This window comes from Dermacentor albipictus, chromosome 4 (assembly GCF_038994185.2).
Source record: "Dermacentor albipictus isolate Rhodes 1998 colony chromosome 4, USDA_Dalb.pri_finalv2, whole genome shotgun sequence".
In the NCBI taxonomy this organism is placed as follows: Eukaryota; Metazoa; Arthropoda; class Arachnida; order Ixodida; family Ixodidae; genus Dermacentor; species Dermacentor albipictus.
The window spans coordinates 131,116,355-131,144,186 of NC_091824.1; the positions used below are offsets into that span (position 1 = coordinate 131,116,355).

At 44.0% G+C, this 27,832-nt stretch overlaps 1 protein-coding gene across 2 annotated transcripts in view; it reads right to left on the reverse strand.

The window, feature by feature from the left end:
* LOC135898362 (aldo-keto reductase family 1 member B1-like) overlaps positions 1 to 27,832 on the reverse strand; it is a 296,512-nt gene that overhangs the window by 230,454 nt on the left and 38,226 nt on the right. The window contains exon 2 of one of the 2 annotated variants that reach the window (XM_070537591.1): positions 6,849 to 6,886. The exons of the other annotated variant lie outside the window; for it this stretch is intronic. The gene's annotated coding sequence lies outside the window, so the exon portion shown is untranslated. The remainder of the gene's footprint in view (positions 1 to 6,848; positions 6,887 to 27,832) is intronic. 2 annotated transcript variants of the gene reach the window in all.

Genomic DNA, 27,832 nt, shown 5'->3' on the forward strand with positions numbered 1-27,832 from the left:
CATGGCTGGTCGTCCTTTTCTTTGCTCATTGGTTTCAAAGTGTACGTACGGAACGCGCTGGAAACTACGCACCGAAACCCATCACCCAAAAAAAAGGTGGTGCGGCGCCCCTGCAAGCTAGTCCTCAGAGCTTCTGCGCTCCATCGTGTTATCTCCGCCGCCTTATTTTCCGCCACGTCTGGTAGCCTTCGTCCCTGCTCTGGATTTTTTTTTTCATTGCCACATTTACTCACTCCTCAGCCCTACCAACCTCCCATATACATTTATTTCTCAGCAGTGCTAAGCGAAAAGTGCTGGTCAGCTATTTCTTGACGTGATGTGGGTGCAACATAAGGCGTTCGACGGGAAGAAAACGGGCTCGCCATTTGCCGCTTGGCCAGTGACGCCTTTTTTTTTTTTTTAGCCTGCCAGAGCGGCGCTGGTGAGCGATGTTGCTGTTCACTGGGCTTTCGTTACTTAAGAGTTGTATGACGGGCGCGCGATCATTGTGCGGTTGAAGGGCTACGTTTCTGCTGCCAGCGCCGACTCCTCTAGCTTATTTTTAAAAGGCCCCTTCGCTTGCTTACTCTATTGCATTTCAATCAGCTTCACCTTTGGTCGTTGCATATCATCTCGATGCGCATAAGAAAGTTCTATCCATGACAAAAACTTTCTTCGCATTTTAGCACAAAGCCATAATGGTTTACAACACTGTTAACAGATGAAAAGTGTGGTTCACTGTTTAAGGTTACCCCCTATCGACGCTCTAGCTGAAAGTGGTTCAGGAAAATATTGGCATCGTGCGTCGTTGCAGTTCTGCGTAGTCTGAGATGACAAAATACACATGTCTACTGTAGCGCAAACGCATTCATCACATCTACGCCCGTACGGTTAGCGAATCCTCACGCGAAGCGCACATTCTACGTTATCGCAAATGTGCGAGTATTTGAGATCGGGAAATGGTAGCGATTCTCTTTTTCATTTCCTAACTTATCTACACAATAGCTTTCTTACGCTCTGCTCCCCTCTTCGCGGCGTGTCAGTTTCTGGCCATTTATGGCCAACTTGGCAGGCTATAGATGTCACTAGTTGCCAGTAGAAATAAACTAAATAAATAAATAAGAACGTCCCATTGTGGGCTTCGTACCCAGGCCCCGCAGCCCAGAATACTGATGCTGTATTAGATCATAAAACCGTATCTGAAAATGCGGAATAAACTAGAGCAAACAGGCGTGTCACATGACAAATGTTTACGCATAAGAAGTTAGAGTGCGATTCTTCTAGCTTACTATGAAGAAAGAAATTCGTCCCCAAAATTAGCTAAGCTTGTCTCATCCTACTATGGTGCCGTGGCACGTTCCTACAAGGTCATGCACGTCGTGTGTTGTTAGTGAACGTGTTTTAATGCAGAATATAAGGACCGCTTACTCTGCGCGTCAGACACGTCGCATAGCAACAGTTTACTTACAATAATTTATCGGCCGTACCTTACTGCTGACAATGAAGAAAAAAGAAGTTATGGTACGCGTTCCAACAAGTCACGGTACATGTTCTAACAAATGAGATAGATACAGGTTTTACGGCTTGTAACAGGGACGCGTGGCCGCGTTCTCTCAGTCACCTTCAATGGGTCGTCCAAAGAAGGACTCTCCCGCCGATCTAGACGAATGCAAACGACGCCCCGCGGAGCCTGAACGTATTATATATGCCGCCAACGAAACGAGGAGGAAAGGAAGAAGATCTGCGTCATCTCGGGAGACATCATCAGTAGTGAATAAGAATATCAACAGCACCGTATTGAAAAGGTACTTGAAAAAAATCATGCGGAAGGAAATAAAGAAAGTATGGACACTCAATGAAAACTCTTTTGAAAAAATAAGCATGGACATGCGTAAATATGCAATACGTATAATATATTTGTGTATCGGTTAGCTACCGCACAACGTGGTATACCGAGGGACGCTTACAAATATATTGCTTACAAAGATATCAACCAAAGGGTGGTTCTGCGGTGATTTTGGTACTTGTGTTCTTCTATCTCCTTTTTCCGTGCTTTCTTAATTCAGAACGTAGATGGAGGACGCCTTTTGGTTTGCCCGTTTGTGTGCATGCAAGTGAACACCGTTAATAATACACCCTCTGTAGCACCAAGTCAGGTTCAAACTACTCATAAATAATAAACTAGGCAACGCGTCGGCTCACAGTTTGGCTCGAGATCTCGTGCGCCGAGCCTCGTCCGCGGATGCGGACGGCGTGAATGAGGAGGAGGGACACGAGGAACCCTCCGAGACTTATTATGAAATAGCCCATCGGTATCGCTTGAGGCGTCGCGCGCTCCCACCACCGGCCAAGCAACTCGACAAAATGCAAGCGGTCGCGTTTCGGCGACTTCAGACACATACCCACACCCAAAATACATTAACAAAATCACAGGGGGCGAGGAAAGCGACCAATGTAGGCTCTGTTCAGAATCAGGAACGCTCAAACACATAATGTAGGAATGCACCTCGCTCCCGTTCTCTCATCCCCCCGTCAGCAGCGAGACTGACTGGACAGCCTGGCTCAGTTCCGGGGACGTCGACCGACAACTTGAACTGGTGGACTGGGCGGAAAAGGCCAAGCAGGCCCAGGGCCATACTTGAGCCCAAACCCTCAGCCACGTCCCTCTTTATCCTTCCCCCTTTCAATAAAGTTTATCACTATCACCAGGCAGCCATACGCTAATGTTGCATAACGACTAACCGATGGCGTCAGCCGCTTTCTTATTGAAACGTTCCGGTTTCCGGATTCTTGCTTCCCTTTCGCCCTATGTTGAGCTTCATGCTGCTGACTTAATAAAGCGACGAACCGTTCATGGACAGGCAAACAAGCATAATGTTTAATATACATAGGTCCTTCGTTTTTGGGTTTTATATTTTCATAAATTAGGGGGGTAAACATCGACCGCTATTTTTTAAGAGGCCGACGCGGGGGACAAATCTTGTGCTTTCGTGTTTGGCAGAAAAATTGGCGAGAAATCGACGGTGTTGTTAACTGGCAGCTCCAATTTCGGTATTTTTCTGGAAACATATACAAATGATGAACACCAGCAATGGTCTCCTTTTGGGCCAAAACGTTCTAGTTAACCAAGCGAAGTCACTCACAGCAACACGCTACAACAAATCCTGCTGCTCGCAAATTATGTAGCGAACTCATGTCTACAAATCTTCGTTGTCAGCATTATTAATACATTACACCTGCACTCTTTTACACAAAGAAACAAGTACGAAATTTGCTCCCACTGGCATGGCTTCGTGGGAGGTGTGATGCTTTTCCGCATTTTAGGAGCCCTTGCTGACGCACGGCGCTCACTGAGTGAAACGCGACAGGGGGCATTTAGTAGGATCCTGCATGTGTGCAAAGTACACAAGAGTACGATGTCATGTCGCTAGGAATCTGGGAAAGTATTCTGTAAGCGTCTACATAGTGGACCAGCCCATTTCGTCTGCTGCCGAAGTGCTCATTGGCTGTGGCGCCTCGCTGCTGCCCTAATGCGCAGCCCAGCCCAGCCAATCAGAAGTTCAACAGAAGACGAAATAGACACGTCCACTAGGTAGACTCTTACAGAATACCTCCCCTGGGGACCAAAGGTGAAGCGGACTCCAATTTAAGTGAATCCGAGTGTACGCGTCAAAATTACGTCGATGTGACACGAACTACAGTCGATGGAAACGAAAGTATGCGCATTCGTTAGCCCTAAATTGACGCGCTCCATTCCGTGTGCACTGTGCGTTATTATGTGCATTGGCAGCATGTCTGCGTCCATCCTAAGGGAAGACGGACCTGTCAGATATTTCGTATTTCTCTTCTGTTGTCGTCATGTTTTACTTGTTACAGGTATATATTCTTGCAACGAAATTAATGAAATCCCAACTACACGCATCAGTCACCCTTCTTTGAACCCAGTTCGGTAAGCATCCTCTCAGCGTCTCATGTAGCGCTCGAAATTCAGAGCAACTACAGCACTGCGTTAATTCGGTTCATGCAGCACACTACCGTCATTTACTGTGTGCGACTTGCGGGAAGTGCGATATAATACGCTATTGTCCTATTCATGTAAATTCGGTGACTGATAGAACAACGAGCTGTCGTTCAGTTAGCGCCGGCAAATGCTGAGTATACTATATTTTTATACACCTAAACCAGTTTTCGCTCGAGTGTTAGGGGAAGAGAAGGCGCATGCCGTGTACGTGAAATAATAATAATAATAATAATAATAATAATAATAATAATAATAATAATAATAATAATAATAATAATAATAATAATAATAATAATAATAATAATAATAATAATAATAATAATAATAATAATAATATATCTTGACCACTTGTTCTAAGACGCTGGACAGCTTTCATTCGGTTTGCAACACTTACATTTATTAGCATCATTTATGCAAGGTTAAACTTCAGGGAAAGATCAGGTTTAACCCGATATTCATAAAATTGGTTCCGGGTGCAAAAGGTGGGCGCTACCGGCTTTTACCTAAAAGAAAGGACCTTAAATATACAGCAGCGACATCTGTAAAATGAGGTGATAAGATCGAGGCCCTTGGTCACCCATGCATGACCATGCTGTGCTTTCTACGTTGCTCTTTCATCCGTGACCCCCTAAACGTAATATATGCACCAGTACGAATAAGCTGGCCAGTGGTGGTACTCTTTATTCAGTGGCGCAATATGAGCGACAAAGAGGGCTGACAAGAGCGTTTACAGGAAGTTTCACGTCGTTCGTAAATTTAATAGATTGATCATCATCCTTATCATCGCCGTCAGCCGTCTATTTTTATGACCAGTGCAGGGCGAAGGTCTCTCTCAGCAACATCCAATTACATCTGTCTTGTGTTAGCTGATTCAAACTTGCGCCTGCTCATTTCTTAAGTTCCTCACCCCACCTAATTTTTTTGTGCCCTCCTCGACTGCGTTTCCCTTCCCTTCATTTGGCACCCATTCTATATTATACAGAATCAAATAGTTTTGTTTTGAAAGTGGCGATGTCACAAATCAACAGGCCAGTAATCTCGTTCCAGAATATAAGGCTTTGCAACTGCTATGTTATACTAAAAAAATATTCATGGCGAATGTGAAAGAGCACACGCGCCGCCTAAACCCGAATTATAATATTGTTTTCTTTTTCTTCCTTCGTTTCTTCGAGGACCTTACAAGTTACAGAGTGCAGCCAGTTCTTACACTCGTCGGAAAGAAAGACATACTTCCGTTCTAAAAACAAGTTTGCGGTAACCTGAGAAATGGACCTCAGTTATCACTTTGACAGCTTCGAAATGGAAAAAAAATTAACAGTGAAAAAAGTGAGGAGTGTCGAGTAGCCCCGAAAATTAATGACGAGGACTTTGATTCTAAGTGAACAATTTTCCTTGGGATTCCCTCGTCAGCCATTAAAATTTGCTCACTCTTTTTCTTCTTCTGAATCCGAAACGTATTCCTTTTGCTGAGCTGCACTCGTGGAAAGGCTTTACAAAAGAACAAATGTACCACTGTGACAATGAAGTATGTTGAAAGCGAATGAAGATATGAAAAGAAAGCCCCTTCAGAGTTGGATACTTCTTGCAACTGGTGCACAAAAAAGAAAAACATAATGACAAATTGTTCGTTCTCGTCCTTCTCGCGAATACCCTGCATGCGCTGTTTCTGTCTTCGTTTTAGCGCGTGGGAATCAAAAAAGAACGTGAGTCTGAAGGGCGCCAAAGTTCTGTGATTATTTTCTCTTGGTGTTCTTGCGTTAAGTGGAGCGTTGAGTGACGACGTCTTTTACTGTCGGAACACCACTAGCTCCCTCACTCACTGTACCGGCGCAATCATAATTGTATAATGTTTCAAAACGCAAGCGCTGGTTCTTATTAATCTTTGGAAAAGCAGCGCCGAGTTCGAAGAGCCCTAAACTTCAGAGTTAGAGGAACTTGTAAACACACTATTACATGTTTATTCTTTTTCCACACAAACACACACACAGCAGCCAAACGGGTGATCGTAACTAGAAAAAATAAGCTCTCACTGCAATTTCTATGTTGCAGGAAAGCTCATAGTTAAATAAGGCGTCTGCGTACTTTGACGGGCTCGTGCAGGTATTAGAAGTGTGCCATTCGCTCAGCAGGATTGGGAAACAAGTTTCTTATTTCTTTTTCATTATCTTCAAACTTTTTGTCGTTATAACTTTTTTCACCGTCTGTGTAACGCCAGATAATTCTAAACATGCAATGAATGAATGAATAAAATGTCAATTGATTTGTGGAGGCTCCACAAATGTGTGCACTGACTTACTTCCCAAAGTTTTTTGGTCACTCACGCTGAGTCCAAAAAGCAAAGAGAGAGAAAGAACGTATTATTGCCTCGCAAGTATTCAGATATCTGGAAGCGCATGGCCTTAACATGTGACAAAACTACTGGTGCATGTGAAAAAAAAATATCGGCAAGCTGTCATTAAATATATATATGGAAGTGCTTTAATATCAATCATTTTGAAGCGATTTCTTTTTTGCTGTGATAATGGCCTTTACTTTTCAATGGTGCCAAAATTTTGAATACTTTGTCTGTTTTCGATTCAGTAAATCTTATAAAATGTAAATTCACTCTACTAGCATCGTAAAATACGTGCATGTTTTGCTGGGATAACACACCGAAAGCAGCATTAATGCCTTGCGCGCGCTGTACAGGCCACGCAAAAATCTTGTACCAACACACTTAAAAAATCTTGTAGTTATCAACAAACTTCAGCTGAGAACGTGACGGAATTAGGGCGACCGATGAACAAAAAAGCAAAATGAAGCAAGCAATGAAGCGGCATTATACCCTTGCCCTGTAACCATCGCTTACTTTTTTCTCTTCTCTTTCCTTCGGCTTGTTATTCCTGCCTGGAAAGACAGAACAAGGTACGAAAAAAAAAATAACCACTACATTCTGGTCTCAACCCCTCCAGTAGTTGATGATGTCGCGTGAGACATCTTAAATGTGTACTTCCTTTTTCATTTTTTTTCTATTTTTTATTGGCAAATGTCTGCTTCTTATGGGCAAATAAAACACGAATGAAATGTGTCCAGAAACAGAGATTAAATTCTTACTTTATTCGCATTTTGCAGCCTTACCGCAACCTTTCCCTTGTTACGCCCCTTGCATGTAAGCGGGACAGCAAGCATTGGTCGATTGGCTGCCCAGAAAACCCTTTTATGCCTCCTCGATTACCAACGCCGTCGTCTCTTTGTGAGAGCAAACTCGTTCCCTATAAAGTCTACAGGGGGTGCAGATGCAGCAGGGGAACTCCTTGTCCACTTCTAACTCGTATGTCAACCAAGGTTCATCCATGACCGTTTCCGTGCCCAGGAAAAGCCTAATTTCACTGGCTTGTAGCTTCGCTCCAAGCCATTTGTTCTTGAATCACCCTTCCCTTTACGAAGGCCCTCTCAGCCGGGATCAGTTGCTGGCTCCACTTTGGTATCGTTTCCACATTACCCATCTGGCTTCCATTGGTCTATTAGCTTCGTACCGTAATCCCGGGACGATGATCCGGGATCCTACCCTCAATAAAAACTCAAACTTTCTTACGGCAAGAGCGATCCGCAAATAATAAAACAAAAAAAAGAACTGATGAACCCTATCAGCGGTGCCTGTGCGTCCCTATTACAGAATAAAAAAAAAACAGCGAGTATATAGAAGAAAGTGCAACGGGTTAAAACAAGATTGCTTTTCGGAAAGCTGGTAAATACAGATCGCCAGAAAGAAACTGGTTATCGTTGAATAAAGCTATATGGAGGACGCGCTGTACAGCGTTAATACAGTCGGTCATTATTCTTCATTCACCATTTTTGCATAATGTAACGAGAGCTGCAGAAGCAAGAAAGGTACACGAAACTCGTGTAAGTAATTGAGCGGTTCCTACATTTAAAAACCCCGTTACCATGGCTTTCTTCATTCGAACTTTTTCTTTCATTTGTTGTTCTTGTTTGTGAGACATCGAGACTCCGCCATAGAACATGGCATGCCGTTAAGCTAAATAAGGCTGCAGTGGGAGGAGAGGAGTCCCAGCTCGCGGTAACGATAAACCACGTAACGTTTCTATGGATACAGGAACGCACGTGCCCAACCGTTTATTTTTTTTTTCGAGATTTTCAGCGGGAAGAAGTTGGGTAAGGATACAGAAAGCCTGCTTAAGCGTTCTTGTTACGCAAATTGGATGGGTAATGCTTTATTCCTTATCTCGAGCTGCTAGTATACAAGTCACGAAGAGGGCTTAACGGATTCCTGCTATAAGCAAGACAGATTTCCTGAAAAGCGACGCGGATTATATCCCACTTAACAATGATTTTTTTTCTTTGGAGCTTTTCGTGCTTCTTCCTCACGTGGCGTTTCAGGCTTTTGCGGCAGAGTACGGCCTTTGTGTGCGATGGTAAGGACACCTACGAACGAATTAAATACCCGGCAGTGACCAGAAGTAGTTCTATAACAGTGGCCGCTTTCTTACACATTATGTAGCTATTTAAAAGAACACAGGCACGTAACTTCGTAATAAATCATTTCGGTTCATACAGGACCATACTTAGCCTGCTTTAATATTATAAAAACATTATCCTGACATTTATTCCTCACATAGCCAAGCTCTACACCAGCGCACACCATGTAATTCCGAACAATACAAGTAAAGTATTCTGCTTGTCATTTGTTTAAATTCAACGAACTTATATAGACCATTACTAAAGTAACGTGTTCTTCACCTCAACAATAAAAAAGAAAGTTTTATACGCAATCTCGGTCCTTTACACTATTTCGTACAAGCACAGCGACCTCAATGGGTATAAAAAAGCGCTGGAATTTCTTTTCAATCTTAGCGCTATGGCGACACAGCTATCTATATGTTTTATACATACCATACGTTCAGCATCTGTATAAAAGATAATGCTATAGTGCAGTGGGAAACCAAAGGAAATATATAGGAAAAGAAAGCGTTTAATTTGTTCGTTGCCGGAGTCTCAACTGATCCTGTGTTACGCCATAATGTTTAAACAACCGTTCTACCATCCCCACCACCTCGGTCCTTCTTTTTTTTTTCTTGATAACTTAGGTGTTGCTTTCGGGCAGGACGCACGAAACAGAGGTATGATATCCAATGTATGCATGGTCATAGCAACGAGCTATCCCCTATAGACAACTGCTTCTGTGCAGAGCAAGGTAACAAAAAAAAAGAATCTTGACGAACGGAATCAGAGGAAGCACATTCCTTGCATTTCTTGCGTTGAAGGACACTAGAGAATGTACAAGTGAAGAGGCCGGCGCGGCACAATCAGTCGAATCGACCCGCATCACTCCATCTAAGTACGCCGATACATACATCGAAACACACACCGACTCAGCCATGAAAACGTAGCCGAGGAGAGTCGGCCAGTCAGACGACCAGACTACCGCCAGGCTGAGCACTTTCCGCCTGTTCTTAGCAGTATATAGCCAGCAGTAGCAGCCAATACAAGAGAAGCCGAGACCATGGAAGGGCTCCTCCCTTCCTTCCTCCCCCCGTGCCCCACGCATTCTGCGAGGCGCGTAGACCGACACACGGAAACGGAAACTGGTGCGTGAAGGAGGGGGAGGTGGGTAATGAAGAGGAGTGAAAGGGCTGCCAATCGAGCAGGCTGCCTACATCGGCAGGGGACCATTCAAGGATGAATAGGCCAGACAATGGAGGCAATGCCTGCTTTCGAGCCAGGTTTCCCCCGGCAACAAGAAGCTCGGACTGAATAATCGGGTTTGTGCTCATCCCGTCACCGAATCTCGTCGGTTCGCATGGTCCGCAACTGAGTGCCTTGTTGCTCAATCCAGCGTTCTGATTCACCAGAAGCAGAACAGAAGAGAAAATTGGCGTTAGGCAGGGATAAGGATACCTAAAAGAATATAAAGTTTTATGCCCCGCCTGTCGCACCTAAGAACCAAAGGCTTTCGAAATAAAGTTAATCGGACATGTGTCAAAGGTGAATGTTTTAGGGAGAAAAACAATAAAGTAATACTTCAAAAAGAGAACATGCGCAATAGCGTGGCGGAAACCAGGTGGGTGGGTGATTGCGGGTCTAACTGATTGCAATGTAATAAAAGAATGAAATAAGATATTGATGAAAAATGGTCCTAATAATAATAATAATATTCGGGGTTTTACGTGCCAAAACCACTTTCTGATTATGAGGCACGCCGTAGTGGAGGACTCCGGAAATTTTGACCACCTGGGGTTCTTTAACGTGCACCTAAATCTAAGCACACGGATGTTTTCGCATTTCGCCCCCATCGAAATGCGGAAAAATGGTCCTCTTGATTAATATTTTTCTTCCGATGATGAAGACTTGTTTTGGTGTTTACAGCTGAATAATTGAAAGCGAGGTTCTTTCTTTATGGGAAGATCTGGATGCCCGTCCAAGATCCATTTAGTTTGGTCTTATGTTGCTTGTGTCGAAGCAACTGTTATTGTTGAGTTCAGGGTGTTTTCTTCTTTTCTTGCAAAATTGTCTGCCCTTTCGCGATCCGTATTATTGAAGAGACCCCTACAGTGATTCATAGATAATTCCCTGATCAGTGAGTAATAACAGATTGACAAAGTACAATATAAAACTAGATACCTATGTATTACCAGAAGCAGTGTCCTTCCCATAATATAGCTCGTATGCTTAAGCATGCAGTAAGTGAAGTGAATTGACTGAATTGAGTGAATTTAACATGCACTGAAGTGGGTCGGTGTTTCGTTGCCTGACGCCCTCATTAACCAATATTTTCGCGGCTTATCTAAAAAAAGATTAATGATGGTGTAATCTTTACAGATATTTGCTGAGGCATTCAAGTATGCTTCCGCTATTCCTTGATTATACGCAATGCCTCCATGACTGCAGGCATATCTCCTGAAGTGAACCGTCGTTTGAGGTGATCGGTGCAATATATATATATATATATATATATATATATATATATATATATATATATATATATATATATGTATATATATATATATATATATATATATATATATATATATATATATATATATATATATATATATATATATATATATATATATATATATATATATATAAAGCGAATAAATTAGAAGGGCCTTGCAAGGCATGACACTGGAAAATCGGCTGGAGAAAATGTATTACCTGTCGATTTAATCAAAATGAAGGAGTTATCATCCCTTAAAACCTTGCGGACCGTTACACGCAATGCCTCGCGACTTCAAGCCTACCAGAAAGCTGGAATAATGCCAAGATGATACTAATCCCTAAGCAGGGAGACGGTAAAAAATTGAAGAACTATAGGCACATTAGCTTGCTTTCAGTGTTGTGTAATATATTCACCAAGACCATTTCAAATGAAGTCAAGGCAACACTGACTTCAGTCAACCAAGAGAGCAGGCTGGTTTCAGGAAGACATATTCTACATCGAATCACATCCATGTCATCAATCAGGTAATCAATAAATCTGCGGAATACTATCAACATCTATATATGGCTTTCATAGATTATGAAAAGGCATCTGATTCAGTTGATATACCAAGTATCATAGCGGCAGTGCTTAATCAGGAATAGGAGGCATACGTGAATATCTTGGAAAATATATACAGAGATTGCACGGCTAGGTTGGTTCTCCACAAGAAAATATGAAAGTTACCTATCAAGAAAGGGGTCAGGCAAGGAGACACAATCTCTCCATGGTATTCGTCGCATGCTCAGAAGAATTATTCAACCCATTAGACTGGGAAGGCATAGGAGTGAGGATCAGCGGCGAATATCTCAGCAAGCTTCGGTTTTCAAGTGACATCGTCCTGTTCAGCAACACTGGAGACGAATTACAACAAATGAATGAAGACTTTGAAGAAATTGTATGAGTGAGGTTGAAGATTAATGTGCAGAAGACAAAGCTAATGTTCAATAGGCTGGCAACGGAACAAGGACTCAGGATCACTAGTCAGCCTCAACAGCCTGTACAGGAGTACGCTTATCTAGCTTAACAGTGGCCAGTCATAGACCACTGTTCATACTGAGTTATGGACAGTGCACGTTTCAGTGCCGAGTTCTGCACCAAGACACCGAACTAAATCAGTTTTAATTGTTTCCAGCACGTCAGAACCACGGTGAGAAGTAGCTATGCTTCGTTTGTATAAAATTAATTCAACACTGTTCATGGTATCGACAAGCCAGTATCGCTACCTAGACGTCAAATATGTTTCAAAAGCATGTCTGAGGCACTTATCCTTTGTCTACATGTCTTTTAATGCGTAGCCCTATATGGTCAGCCGGTCGAAAAATTCCGTGGGCAGCAGGAAAACCCCTTTCCCAATACAGGGCGAAAATGCGCAGTTTAAGCCCATTGTGTGCGCGGTTGATAGCTGCCACCCGGAGTACGGTGACAAAAGACCCATTGTCTGCGTTAACATTGGCCGTACCGGCACAAAACATTCTACGAGCCCGTCCGCTTACGCCGTTTCCCATTTTCCCATACATTATACGTAGGAACGAGGCGTTAAACCTAGGCCAGAAATGCCTCAGCCTATACTAAAAGGGGAATAGCAAACAGTATGGAATGCCCTGGTAGACACCCGACCAGTGAGGATGGAGTGCGACTAAACGGGACACAAAACGAATGGATGCACCACTCGTGCATTAATTACGCGTGAACGCGCAGGCACCCCCCGCCCCCCCTCTTTCCGCTGCCTTATACGGCACTAGCACGTTGGTTATGCCACGCCGGGCATCACGCAAATAAAATTAGGCGGGACCTCCTTGAACGGGAACTGGCGAAGATATGCGCAACATTATATGGCGGTCTGCGTGGCGCGGAATATGTTCACCGATGTAAGTATGTGCATTTCTCTGCTCGTAGTCCTCTCACACATACAAATAAATAACGCATACTACATGAGTATAACCCCACTCACATCATTACCTCGCATGACAGATTCCGCACCACGCCGACCGCCATACAAGGCTGCGCACATCTTGCACAGCTCCCTTTCAGGAAGGTTCCGGTTAATTTTTTTCTCCTCATTTTCGGCAGCATCATTGTTTAAGCTGCCTCTTCTTTATTATTATTTTTTTTTTGCTGTTATAAAGCAGAAGCTCCAAAAAGGGCTATCGAACTCCTCTGCGACAGGCAAACGTTCACTACGTAATCCCGAAGCCTGGACATTTTCGTAAATACCTAAGAGTCATTTCGTGTGTCATGCCACAAAATTATCATTAGCAAAGGAACATGGTGGAGTGGTGCGGAAAGAGCAGACGAGATACTTTTTCACTAATGTTATTTAGCAGAGGAGTGTATAAACACAAAAAGTATCTTGTTAGTTTATATATTGTTAGTTTATTCCTGTTTATTGTGAGAGATTCTACTATGCAGTGCACTTGCAGTAATATTAAGAAATACAAAGCCTGATATTGGAAAAACACTGCAGTGTTGAGCGAGATCGCTTTTAGCGTATTTCAGAATTCTGAAGTCCGCTTTTTTTTCCGCTTTTTTTTTTTTTTACTGGGCGCAATGTACGTTGTGTGACACCGGTCTATTTAGTTTCGCTGACTATGCTGTATTCAGCTTGCGATGTTTTCCATAGAATTTCGGCCACCACTAGAAACGAAGAGATAATCCGTGATTACTTGTTTACAGCATTGGCCCGATTTCGGCGGTGGGCTCAAATCGCGCATGTTATCGAACATGCGTCCGGTCAAGCGTCGCCTTAATTGCGCTAAATGTGCACATGCGTGTTGACGCGGCATATGTCCGCACTGCGAGATAAATGTGCTGCCCAACCCAGCGTGAAGAAGAACTACGTGCATACTGAGTTTATGCAAGCTTGCTGAGTACCGAGCTTGGCATGTTTGAGAAGAAAACACGTTTCGCAAATTATCGCACAACTGCAGCCAGCAGGCTTCCTGGCACATGCTACGAGCGGTGTGGTGATGCTTACAAAAGCGCCTCAGAAGCAGGCACTGGCCCCGTCCTTTCACATGACAGTTTTCACATGTAAGCGGTGTGCAGCGATTTCCTTTGGGCAATATGTGCTGTTAGGCAATGGAGGGAGAGCATACCTCAACCAACATAAATGAGAGAGCATTTCAAACACGTAACGAACCTCGATGGCTTACAGCAGACGAATAATTTTTTCCGCGCTCCTGACCTTGCTGATGTGTTACGTTTACTACAGTTCAGCAACAGACAACTAGTTCAGCTATCAAAAGGAGACATCACGGTTCCTTTACGCTTCCATAGTATCGGCTAAGCGTAGCGCCCGGTTCACTTGCAAGTAAGCTCAATATTTAAACTGTATGTTGAACAGCTAAACGTGCCATTGAAGGGTCACGGTTTATAGTCATTGATAAAACCATGCTGTATCGCATTATTGGCGCGTGAGCTTTTCAAGGAGCAGGTTACGTGGTACCCGGAGGTACGAACTTTTAATACTCTCGAATTATAAAAACTACATAAGCAGAAAGCTAAAACCCAGCGCATCTTATTAAACACAAAGAAAATTATTCGCTAGCGATGTTGAATGCTAAAAATTTCGCTAGTCGAGACGTTCGTATGATTCAATATATGGAATACACGAGCGTTCTTAGGAAAGAAGTAGGGTGCAGGACCATTGCAACATGTCCTTTGTCAATATTCTCTCTGTAAGTATGTGCCATTGCAAGAGCCATTAGGGAGGTAGCGGCCAAATGCAGCACCAGTGAGGTCAATTCGTGTCTGTTTATTAGGCTCAGTGGGCCTTCGTAACTTGGTTGCACATGCAATATAGTATAGCACCACTGACTCTAGACGATCTTTTTTTCTTGGTCTCAGGCGCCACTCCAAGACTATAAATGTAGTGGCCTGGATGAGGATTAGAACTTGGGACGTCGAATGTATAAATGTGTACCATGTCTCGGCTTTATATACGAGAAGAACAGATATACAATGATCCTTCCTCGGTGTGCCCTACTGTTTTCGAGTTTCTATATTGGATGCTTTCATCCCTAGTGTCGTACCCTTTCATCTGCATAGACTCACGCAGGCTCGTTTTATTGGAGCATTCTAGACGGCGTGGGCGTGCGTTTACGTGCGCTGAATATCCGTATAGTAAGCGTTGCGCGTGACTACACGGGATGCATTTCTGAGATAGTTCTACAGAACGGCGGCTGAATTGTTCCCGACTTCAGCAAAAGAAAAAAAGCACCTAGCTACACTTATAGGAAAGTCAATGGGAAGCGTTCAAAAGCGGCGTCATAGCACACTGCCAGGAAGGGACGAACGATACAGAAAGAACGAGTCGTGAAAGAGGATGGCGTCCCGAGGTGAATGGAAGGAAATTCCGACTGGCCCTTGGAATGCTGCCACAGCTCTTTCGGATGTGAGGAGGAAACGTTGCCCCATCGTCGAAAAATCGTCTGTAATAGGGAGTGGGCGAGAGTATGCTGGTCAAGAATTCCAGTGCATGGCGACATCGACAACGGGGCCGCGCGGGAGGCATGCCCGCTTCGTTTATGTCAAGCCTCCTTCCATTTTCTTATTTCCGTCGAGCAGGACCTCTGCCATTGATTCGTTCTCATATCTGCGCGCGTGTGTGTCTATATATACGTCTAACCGTACACAACGATAGAGATGTCGGTTTGTGGCACAGACGCACGCCGAGTTGTGGCGGATGCATTCGGCGCGCGAGCATTCTCTTCTCCAGAGATGCCGGGGCATCCTATTTATCCTCCGCGCCGCGCCGCCGCGTCCCATTGTGCGATGTGGCTCCCAGCGGAGAGGAGCGGGTTGCCTTCCCTTTGAAGCTCAATGGGTCGAGTCAGCCCGGTCGCCTATTAATAAGAACGCCCGGACGATTCCGCTTGGCACAGAAACGCTGCGCACTGCCGCGTCAACCTAACAGATAACGGAGGACAGACGGGAAGGTCACCCGCAGGCGGCGCGCCTGGTCCTGACGAGTCGGCTTCCCTGTGATGCGCGTTCCCGGTATATATTGTGTTACTCTGTCCCTCGTGGGATGTAATTGTCGAGCTATATTTTCTCTCGTGTTCTTCTCCTTCGCGCTTTTTGATCTTGTAAGCTCTTGCCATTCTCGTCTGTACGGCGCTTTCATTTTCGCAGTGGCTAGCAAACGCTCCCGGCGACTGCTGGTGACGAGCCGTCAGTCTCAGGGCTAGAAGACTTCAATAACCCAAAGCGAGAGCAAAGCTCAGTCGGGACACTTGCTTTAAAAAGCCTAACAACGAAACTAAATAGTCACTCAGTCTATGATCGAAGAGAGTGAGAATGATGTGGTGTGATGACAATGTGTAACATTATAGATGGGGGAGACTTCTTTTTTTCTACTTCTTCTTGGAGACAAGAATTTGGCGAGTAATCGACGACCTAAATATGATAAGAAAAAAAAATAAAATAGCATTTTTTCGGGGTCTGTACTTAACGTTTTTCTTCCTTGCTGGAGCTGCGGCCCTATCCGAGGCACAAAAGTACGCGAGAAAAATCGCAGACTGCCCTGTCGCTTTGATTCAAATAACTCAGCTGCTACAAGCAGCAGTGATGAGTCCTCTTGGAACCCTTATGAAAACCTGCTGAATCATTGCCACAGGTCAGTCAAGTTGTCACACTTGACCACCAATGCCACCGTAAGTATTGCTCCCTTTCGGACACTATTTTCTTCCTGCCATGCGGATAGTTAGCGAAACGTTGTATGCTTGTGCATGTTACTGCACCACTTTTTTTCACCTGTTTATTTACTAAAGTTATCAGCTTTTCAAGTATGTTCTTGCTTAGAATACTTTCAGTGTTTTTCCTCTTCCGCTGCATAGTCAGCTATTGAGGAAGGCAGTGTGGCCTTAAGGCTAATCATCGCAGTTCGTATTTGCCTTGTGCATTGTTTCTACACAAGTATTTTGAAGACCTAAAGGCAATTTTAAAGAATGTTCTTGTCATAATAAAGAAGAAGATTGTTTGTTGTTATTCCAAAGTTGTGACATTGCGGTCTTACAATAATTCTCTCTAAGGGCCATTCGTTAAATGCAAAGACGTTCCTAAAAAACTTGTCCATGTTTCTAATAACGATCTAAAAAGCTTGCAAGTTTCTGTTTGCGTTTGTTTGCTACGCTTGTTACGGCAACTTTTCAACTTGTTTTGCATGAATCCGTCTGCATGAATCAACTAACCTGATCGAAACATTCGCAGGCGCCTGACTAGCTTATCATGCAACCGCGAACAAACTACGCAGAGACGACAGTCAGTCAATTTGTTTCCTCGGTGAACGAGGTGTCATTCTGTCAGGGTCCTCACTCTGCGAAAGACGGCCGAGCAAAGGGCCCCTTCCGGCGCTTCCATTAACCGAAATGAGAAAGCGACCACCCCAAGTTCTGTCGACCGGGAACTGTCATGCGCTGCAAAGCACTCTTTCACTTCGGCTACAGCTGACGTTTCCCCAAATCCAATCTGGAGAAATGACAGAAATCTTTGCAGAACTTCCCCACCCGTCAACGTTTCGTGTGTGCGCTGGTGTGTAAGCTTGCAGTTACTTTGCTCTGTAACCATATGCAATCTCTATCTCTAATTCAGTGGGTACGTTTGTTAAATAAAAAAAGATATTTCTCCCACCAAAGAACGTGTGAGAAATCGCAGAGACGACTATATTATGCACTGTAACGTATTCATACGTGGTTATAAGAGAGGAGTACCTGGTGCATATTTTACGTTCTATGATTTCTAGAGGTGACATATCGATCACTTATCGCCACGAATGAGAAATAATCTTGTTAATTTTCGATGTAATTTATTCATTGGGTGGGTGTGTTAGGGCTCCCTAAAAATTTAAAAAATAAAAATTTACTAAGGAAGTTCCATAGGTATGACCGCGCTAATAAATGCCTTGTAATACTGCAGGAGCTATGCGGAACTCTCTTAAGCCGCATCTTCAGGGCCAACTGCAATTTTCCTACTCATGTACACGTAAAACGCAGAAATGCTTTTATGACAAAACCGCTGAACAGATTTCAATAAATCTTGTTGCATCTAAGAGATCAAGTTAATTTCTCCTAAGTCCAGTAAGCAGAATTCTTATTTCGGGCCTTCAGTTTCTTGCGAAAATTACTGAAAACTGGTAAACTAAAAAAAATTGAAGCATGAAGTTCTCGAATTTGTAGTTCTGCACGAACAACAAATGTCGCCGTTTCACAGGGCATCCGAAGAGGGCAATGCAAATATATAATTTTACACCTTACATGATACTGTCACAATGTTTACGAGGATATTGAAAAAAGTGGCACTCACAAATTAGTGGTATCTTTTAAAAGATTTTATAATGCTGAACGTTTTTCCCCACTTTAGATTTATTATTAGGTGCAGTTAAATTGTACTTGAAATGTGGTTCTGGCACAGCAAAATTAAGCGGGAAGAAGAAGCGGCAACAGGAGCGCTACTGGCCTTCTAAGCCCTTCTTTGTACTTAGTTTTGCTGCTCCAGAACCACATTTCAAGCATGAACCTATTAGCCCAACATCGCATTCTATATAATTGTGATAGTTATCTTTTATTGCAGAGTTACTAAGCTGTACACTTGATACTTTACTCTTTTTTCATGTAATTTTCAAAAATTTCTTAAAAAAACATAGCACGCTAAATATAACATTTTCATCTCACGGTCACTAGGTTCTGACTTTTGTTTTTATGCAGCAAATCTCATCAAGTTGTGTGCAGCGGGAAAAAAACATGTTTTTCCCACTTCAACGTATTTTGATAAAAGCTCCCAAGCTAAAGCTTTCGCTTAATGGAAAGATGGTAAACTATCGGGGCGGAAAAGCTATACCTCAGTTGCATTCATACATAATTTATTCAGAGTGTGCAATCAGTGAAGTAAAACGAGAAAAAGTTGAGGAGTGTCAGAGGCGACGTAGAGGTCTCATCATAGAGGTTCACCCAGGAATCACTAAACAGCGCTAGCGTTGAAGACGTTTTGAACATTCAGGAGATAGGTCACCACATCCTTCTTACACGAAAGAGTTTTACACAGGGATGTCCTCTTGCAAGACAAAGTTAGTTTTCCCTTTCTTCTTTTCATCAGGCTCTTCTTTCGCACCATGTCATTCCTTATAGCTTTTTCCTTTCTGCTATTTATCCCGTTAGGCAAGTGTCAATAGCGGCTTCAATTGCCTGTTGTGCAGAAGATGCTGCACAAGCATCGATAGCTGGATTAATTTCCTGCGTTCGCTGACTCTTACAACACTAAGTTCACCTACGATACTATTTTTTTTTCATTCTCAAACTAGTCTCAAAAAAGTGTTTAATGCTGCAGTGATTATTGTGGTGCTCATAATATTGTGTAATAGCCCCTTTACTATACTCACGCAATGACAGGAAAGAATCAGCGACGGTTACGATGCTCCCTAATGCGAAATTTGAAAGCAGCTCTACACGTGTTTTCACTTCGCCATATACTGAGGCAAATAATTTGAGAGAGACTTGTATGTACGTAAAGTTACAGACATCTCTTTATTTTCGGTGACGGCGTTTAGCTTGAGCCTCGGTGACGCGCACCTCTGGATTCTGACGTTGGCGCAGCTGAGCCTCTGCTTGGGTAGCTCGTTTGGCAGCTGCGGCAGATGGACTTCTACCGGTTACATCGCTCATTGTCCAGAAAACATTGGCTGACATTACTTTGTATTATGATTGCAATATCACTTGGTAGTGACAGTGAAGAACGACACAGTGTCGAAACTTAGTAAGAAATTTAATTCTTTATTGGGCGAACATGTGCCCAGCATAGCGTGTAACACTCATATACAACGATAGCGGCGAGCGGAGTCAGCGATCGTCGAAAATCTGTGGGTCAGGCGCATCGGCTTTTATACATGACTCGTCGAAGGTTCCAGTGTAATCGCGTGGCTTCCAGAGAGTACTACACAATTCGCGGTGCGCATACAATCAGATTAGAAGTATTATGGCGCCATCTCGTAGTCTCGTGTGGCAATCTGCTTTCCTCTTGACCCTTTCGCCATACTTTCTTCCTCCAATTTCCACCTCATGCTTTAACGGTAGCCTCCTCCTCCACTTTCCTCCTTGCGTTCTCTTCTTTCATCTCCCGTTGCACTCCGCGTTCGCTTTCATGTTTAGCGGCACTCGTTCGCTCGGTTACGCCGAGAAAGGACGCCGAGGCAAGCCTACGCTCAGCGCAGAAACGGCTGCCTAGGAGCTACGCTCGAAGAGTATAATACCGCACGTGCTCGAGTGTTTGATGTCACGCCACCATGCATCTGGTCGTGAAAGGCGATATAGACTGATATAAGCACACGTGCCAAAATTACGCCGATATCCCAGCAACTGCGGAGTGTCTAACGAAATTATGGCGTATTAGGATGAACTTTCTTTCTGGTATTTCGTTTTGTGGGCATAGCATGTAGTACAGCGCTTCGTCCGATTCCTTCTGTCTATCCTTTCCGTTACGTCGTCGCTCGATTTCCCTTCAACATGTAACAACCAGCCCAAGTTAGGATTCCGTAATAGTAGATGCGCCAGGGATGTGTGCCAAGGCTACACACTGCCGATTTATTACATAATGGACCGGCTTGCCAAGCAGTAGATTTTGTAGCTTTATCATACGTTAGGTCTTTTCTCTCCTACAAATAGCTAACACTTTGATTGATTGATTGATTGATTGATTGATTGATTGATTGATTGATTGATTGATTGATTGATTGATTGATTGATTGATTGATTGATTGATTGATTGATTGATTGATTGATTGATTGATTGATTGACCTCGGAATCCAGACGTGGGCAGTCCAGCAAGCCCGTGAGGCGGCGTTGAGGCAGGGCCTGGACGTTCCCCCGTGGCAGACCTGAGCTCGGGTCGCGTCAAACATTGCCGAACGTACAAGAAAGTTGTTTCCATCCATCCAGTCATCCATCCATCAATGCAACTTGTTAGACTGATGAAGGCGGTCCCCCCAACCGCAGTATTTTAAACACTACAAACTCTATTGCTTAAAACTGCATATGAGGACGTCCCCATGGTGCGCTTGATACGTCTAGAGCTAGAAAAGTTCCTGTAACGATGGCCGTGCACACATGCGATGAAAGTAACCGGCGCAATCCACACGCAGAACGAATATTTTCGCAACACACTAATTGCACTGAGTCGTTCTTTGTTTGCCATCTTAACTGGATGCCGAATCTTCATAGTCAGGCTTCGAACAGAGGCGCACAGGACAAAATATTATGTGGGTGAAACGGTGCAACTACCGACAGGCATAACCAGCAAGACAAGTAAGCTGGAGAAGAGGCGAAGCGAAATGAGTGGGAGTGGGAATAAGGGAGAAGAGAGTAGGGAAGCGTAGGAGCAGAGCATTTGGCAGAGGGTGACGTGGTCAGATGTACTTTTCAACCCAGAGAGTGGGCTTCGCGGTGGCGTGGCGCGTGAGACGCACACACAATACGCCCACTTGTGTGAGGAGACGCGTTGGAGCAGAGCAGGAGGAGCCAATTCGGTGAGTCATGTGCAAATGCGTTCAGTATTCACCCATCGTGGGCCCCATAGTCAGTCTGACGCGTTCGCTTTGCTTCTTTCTTTTCCAGAGGTCGTCGCCTTCCACGCTCATCTTGTTCCCTACCTCCCGGTTTACTGCCTTCCGCTGGCTGCGCCACAGCAGAATCCCCTGCCGACATATGGCTGCTGACGTACGACGCGGCACCCTGAAACTTCCGTTGTCCCTAACTGCGCTTTAAGTCGACAAATGAACCTTGACGGGCTCTTCGACGCTGAAAGGCGGGTCGCGGAGGGTCTTTATTTCGAGATCACGGGTGTCGGATGTCGCGAAGTCATCGCGACATCGTTAGAATCGGAGAACGATGATGCGCTTTGAGTTCTCTCATTCTTTTCATTTTCTTTATAGAGAACAAAACGTATGTTTCTTACTACGTCTTTCTGTGATTGCCTGACATCCTGGGTGATGCAAAATAAAAAAAGACGTAAAAGAAAGTAGGACGCAGTATAAACGAGAAGCTTCCGCACGCATAAAAACCATGTGTTGCTTGATTTGCAGTTTGTTGCTTTTATGGAAATTCGCATTTGTCTTATCTCCTTTAGACAATTTATAGCATGAGCTAGACAAATGACACGACGCTTTTCAATTTGAGAGTATGCTACAAGTGCGCCTAGATGTCATAAGAATGTTTTTTGTTTATTTTTCGCTGCGCGCGTTTTCATGTTTAATAGTGCATCCGCACGAAAGCCATAGAAAGAAAAAGCGCTTGGGCTTTTTGCATGTTGATGGGGATTTTTTTTTCAGTTTTTTGTTTTGCCTATCAACGGAAGGATAGATTCAGCATTTTTTTTCAAGCACCCAACTTGCTTTTACGGAAAAAGAAACGCGAGCTGTTACTCCTCTACAATTCTTGCACGTATTGCAGAAACCATGCCTGTGTGCGTGCTCTTATCTCGTGTACCACAGCGCTGTTTTTCGCTGTATATGTACCCACCGTTTTGTAATTCACCTAGACAATTTCGGTTTCAGCTTTCTTTGTCGGCTCCAACAACACAAACTCGCTATTTGCCTAAACTTTCGGAGAGTACAAGAAAGCTGCTTACTTTGCTTCTCGGCATGAAGTGAGGCTGGTTAACATTCGGTCCGCTATCCGAAAGGCACGCCCTATAGCGCTTATCAGCAAAGAAGGCAACTAACTTTTTCGCTTCACGGCGATCGCAGTGACCTCAGTGTTGACTTCCTCCGTATCATCTCAGTGGCTCAAGCCTTGTATAGGCGCATCGCCGTATGCATAAAGACATGCAAATCTCGTGGCCGATGACACGCGGGCATGGAGTGAGACAGCCGTACGGAGGACAGACGCTCAATATTGCTTGGCCACGGAGTCTATCTGCAATGTGGCTACTTGGTTATGCAAGAGCTCTCTGTCTGGCTGTCGTGATGACCGAAAAAAACAAAGAAAGGGTGTGCGTTACCCTTGGCGAGCCGAATTCGATTACGTGAATGTATCCCCCACTTTGTATTATTGCTTTGTGACTCAGCTTACTTGACAATTTTGCCCACACTCAACGTATTTGGCTGGGTCGCCCCCGTCGTCCCACGAGCGTCAGCCACTTCCCATCCTTGTCTGCAGACGACAGTAGTCGTCTGCTAGTTGACCCATGAAAACAGCCAGGTTCGAAAAAACTGACTAGGCTCGGAGTAGAATGCTTAGCATTAAAATAGTTCATAGTAAGGGCAAGCCTTACCAACACCAGCAGCAGCAGTAACTCTAGGAACAAGTAGCGTGGTCCCTCGGGTCAGTGAGTGGAACTCGCTTGGCCGGCAACCCCAGCCTTCTTCTACCTTGTTTTTACTGCAGGATTCAAGGCAGGACCAGATGGGCACTTTCAACAGCCATCGCCCAAAGTCGCGTGACTACTACTACGACGACTAATGGCGCTGCTTTATTGCACAGGGCGTAATAAACACCCGCGGTCGCAATGAGAATGTCTCTATTTCCAAGCGCTGCACGAACTGCTCAAATGTACCCCTCGTGCTATGCCACACCTGCTTCCTTTCTTACAGCAACCTCGCTTCAGGAATGATATACCATCTTCTACACTTCCGCCTTTATGCTTTCATGCTCTTAGGCTGAGCTCGCTCAATCTTTATTGTACATTTAATTTCGTCCCCTTAACCAATATAAAGAACAAACAGCAATGCAGAACTTTGGTATGCTTTTCTAGCACTTTCTGAGACCTTGAAATGTAGACGTAGGGAAAAGATGGTAGATGTAGGTGTTGCACCCAAAACATCTTCTCCCATATTTTCTTGCAAGCCTTCAGGACTTGTGAATAAAACCTGGTCGACGTGTCGCTAGATGCGTAAACGTATTGGCTTGAAGAAGCAATGCAACCAGTGAGGCGAAAGTAATTTCTAGTGTTTAAATTGAGACAAATCTTGTTTCGTTTTCGAATGGTTAGCCCTCTGCGTTCTCTCATGTGTCGGTGAAATTATCGTTGACGCCAAATCTTAAATGGCACTCGCTTCTTCCTGCATCTACCCAGCGAAAGAAAACGTGTCGTGGTCGAGACTCTCGCAAAGCTAGAAAGCGACAATTCAAAGGCGACACAAAATGATGTGTTCATCGACTGCGTTTTCGAGTCAGCAAACAAAAATGTCAAGATACATCTTTGTGCCCGACAAAAACTCGCTTCGTTTTTCATGCGTGTGTGCCTGTGACTTGGCCGGGTGAGTTCTCTGCCTGCCTGCGAAGCTGAGCTAAGCCATAACATTATTTCCGTCTGTAATCGGCAACCATACAGTTAGGGAACGGTGTTTGGTCACATTTGCTTTCCCCTTCCCAGCAAGCTGTTCAACCCGTACTCGCGCTAGTAGACAAACTTCTCCATCTGTGACATGGCAATTTCTCGTTTCTGTGTTTTTGTTTCTCATTCATTTGGCAACAAACCGAAGCGGGCTCACTGCACAAAGTTTTAGCATGTATTTTTTTTCAATAATTGTGGGCATACAGCTAACAAGCTGCGAAGGAATTTCACCATTGTACCAGCCCTGACCATGTGTCAGTGTTAGCAGTATGTTGAGGTTACCGACGTTCCAATTAGAGCCACCCTTACAAAAATAACGATAGAAAGAAACGGACAGAGCGATCGATGAGAGTGTCTGCTGCACCATAAAAGAAAGGGTGCAATGGTTATCTCAGAACATTCATTTCAGAAGTACGTTGAAGTGTTGACATTAAAACTACATGAAACATTGCATATAATTCATTAAGTCACAGCTACTCGGTTTGAATTTCGTCAATGCTTACATAACCGCACCGAATCTCCTGACTGTGTCATTCTTACCAATCAATCAAAAAAATTTATTCCATCCACAAATCTGTTCTTTTGTGGAAAACGAGGTCTCGAAGAAAAGTGGATCTATCAACTTGAGACGCTTCAAGCCCCCCTTTACATGACATACAGCGAGAACGTGGAAATACAAAATGTGTGTACACGTTGAATAATGATAATTCCCTAAGGCATTCATGACAATAACTTCACGACAATAATTCATTCATACAATTGTAACACGGCAAAAAAAATAATTCTGAAATTTGGAATAGAATTATACATAATCTGTAGCTTTCACGCAAAAGAAATGCATCAATCTTTCGCAACAAAAAATGCCCCGATTGCACAGTTCCCAGTTGTTTCTAATTTAATTCCGTATTGCTGAAGTTCGTTGAACAGCTTTGGAAGCGTGTGACGAACGTGTCACATTTTTCAAGGGCAGCAAGCTAGAAGGCGGCAGAAACGCGGACAAGGCATCAAAAGCAGGAGATAGCAAAATAAAAAAGCACGCGTGTGGGCATGCTAGCAAAGTGAATTTGAGCATTCCAGAAAACTGTCCATCAGAGGCAATAAGCAAAGCAGCGCAGTACGGGCGGTGCATCTCGGCGTGAAGCCAACCGCCCTCCCTAACATTAAAGAAAACGATGTTCCATGTCATTCTAGGTCCGTGGCTCGTCTCGAACAAAACTGTTCACGCAGTGACGAGCTTCTTGACAGTGCTCGAGCGTGAAACATCGTAGGCTAGGGTAACTGGCCCTCTTTCGATATCCATGAAGGTTGCGCATTTCCCACCGCTAAAATACCTTTAGAATAGCCCCCCAACAGATGCTTACGCTTCTATGTAGCAATGCAGCAATGCCCGGGGCTGGAATAGTGTGGCCGTAATGAAGTGAGACAAAATAAATCAATACATTGTGGTCATTTCTGTTGAGCATGGTGGATGGTCTAATGATGGAGGAATGGAATAACGTGAAATGATGCAACAATGGATAGGCCAAGGAGCTAGGGACGGAGGGGGTAATAATGTATAGAGCCAACAAAACAAAAACTTTCCTGAGGGTATACACAATATGAGATATAACAAAATAAAAAAGTGGCGAAATAAAAATAGATGACACAACAAAAAAAAACTAATTTTATATGTTCCTATGGCTTCGTCTTTCTCATTAGCTGCAAACTTCTGTCGATGTACCACACCTCGTACTTCCCACCCATAACAAGGAAGGTGACAATTCGAACAAATTTTTACAATAATCCCTGACAGTTGGTCAATTTATTTTAAAGCTACTTCACTGCGAATTAGAGGCTCCCAACTCATTTTATATCATTTATTCATGTGTCTGCAGCGAAAAGAAAACTGAACAAAAATGTTTTTATTGTAGGGCACTGCCAAATGCTCGTCATCCCCACATTTCTTCGGGACAATCTAATTTAGACGAGATTCGTTAGGGACATCATAAAGGCAAGTTGTGCGCCCTGTTCGAGAACAGACCTTTTCTGCATTTTGTTTCGCGATTTCGTTCATGAAGTTCTGCGAAATCAGGACTGCAATATGATCCAGTGCTCGTTGCCCTAGAAAAACCTGAACCGCACGAACGTCATTAGCTCGGCTGTCGCTTGCGTCACTTTGGCATAGGGTGCAGCATATTCCTTCAGGCGTTTGTTCAGAAGAAAAAAAAAACGATGCCTTAGAACCCTAATGCTAACGATGGTTGAACCTCGGTGGGTGTGCTCTTGTGCGTTTTCCTAATGATATGGCCCACCATTCCGGCTGTCTAATTTCAGATATGAAATTGGATGAACCGAGTTGGCGTTGCTCCAAGAAAGCACGAATATGTGATCCACTGAATATATAACTTTCTTTTTAGCAGTTCTAAGAAAATTTACTGCATTACTATGTTGTGGAATGATATGAAAGGTTTGGCTCACTCAAGTTTAAAATTATAACGCCGATCAAATTGCAACCACTTGATTCCTGCAGTTGTAAACTATCCTATATGTTTTCATCATTAACATTCCGTTTCTGTAAGGAGTCAAGTCCGGCGATGGCACTGTAATTGTCTCGAGCTGGCTTGAACTGCTTTAGTGAAACTAAGTCACGTTGGAAGAAACCATCTTTCTCGAATGAAACCTTGGACGAAGGACGTGAGAGTGAAGCTTCTCTTGTAAATGCTAGCTAGCCATAGTAAGTTTTACATTTTCAACAGACTTACACGTACACAGGCGCGTCCTGCCACATAAGAGAACACTACCCAAGAAACATTACTTGGCTGAGAAACACCGCGTAAACCCCGCCTCTCGGTAAAAGCCAGCGAGCCACTGCACGCAACAACAGGATAACCTTTACGCTTTCCTCTTTAGAAGTCTTCTTTGCCTCTTCCTCCGATTTTGCTTCTCGTTCTCCTTCTTCTCCTTCTACTTCTCCTCCTCCCCCTTTTCCTTCCCCTTAGTCATCCTCCTCTTCCTTCATCTCCTTATCCTCCACCTTCTGCTCCTTATTCTTCTCCTGCTTCTCCTTCTTCACTGTTGTTGTCTTATGCGCTGCGTCGGCTGGTGGTTCAGAGCATGCATATACATGGCAAGGCGTGGCAGACAGGAAAGGCAAGGCGACAAACTTGTTTGTGCCTTTCTATTTCGTCTGCCTAAATGTTTTCTGCCGCTGCCTGGGCGTCGCCACAATAGCCTCTTGGCGACTGCAATTATCCGTGACCTCTCCCCGCAAAAGCATAGCAGAAACTCCAGCGCCTAACTTAGTACTGACCAGAGTGAATGACACTCTTGCCACTCTTGGCTCGCAACTCCCGTACATGGGGGGGGGGGGGAGGGAGACGGAAAGAGGCACGTAAGAAGGCAAGAAATCACTACTACTAGACACGACAGCGATTGCGGAGTTTGTTGGATAAATATCTTAAATTTCTGTAATGGTACGTTTCTGCTATTTCTGAAAAATACATGACTTGCAACTCTGTCAAGCGAACTAGTGACGCAGAGCGTTCAGAGG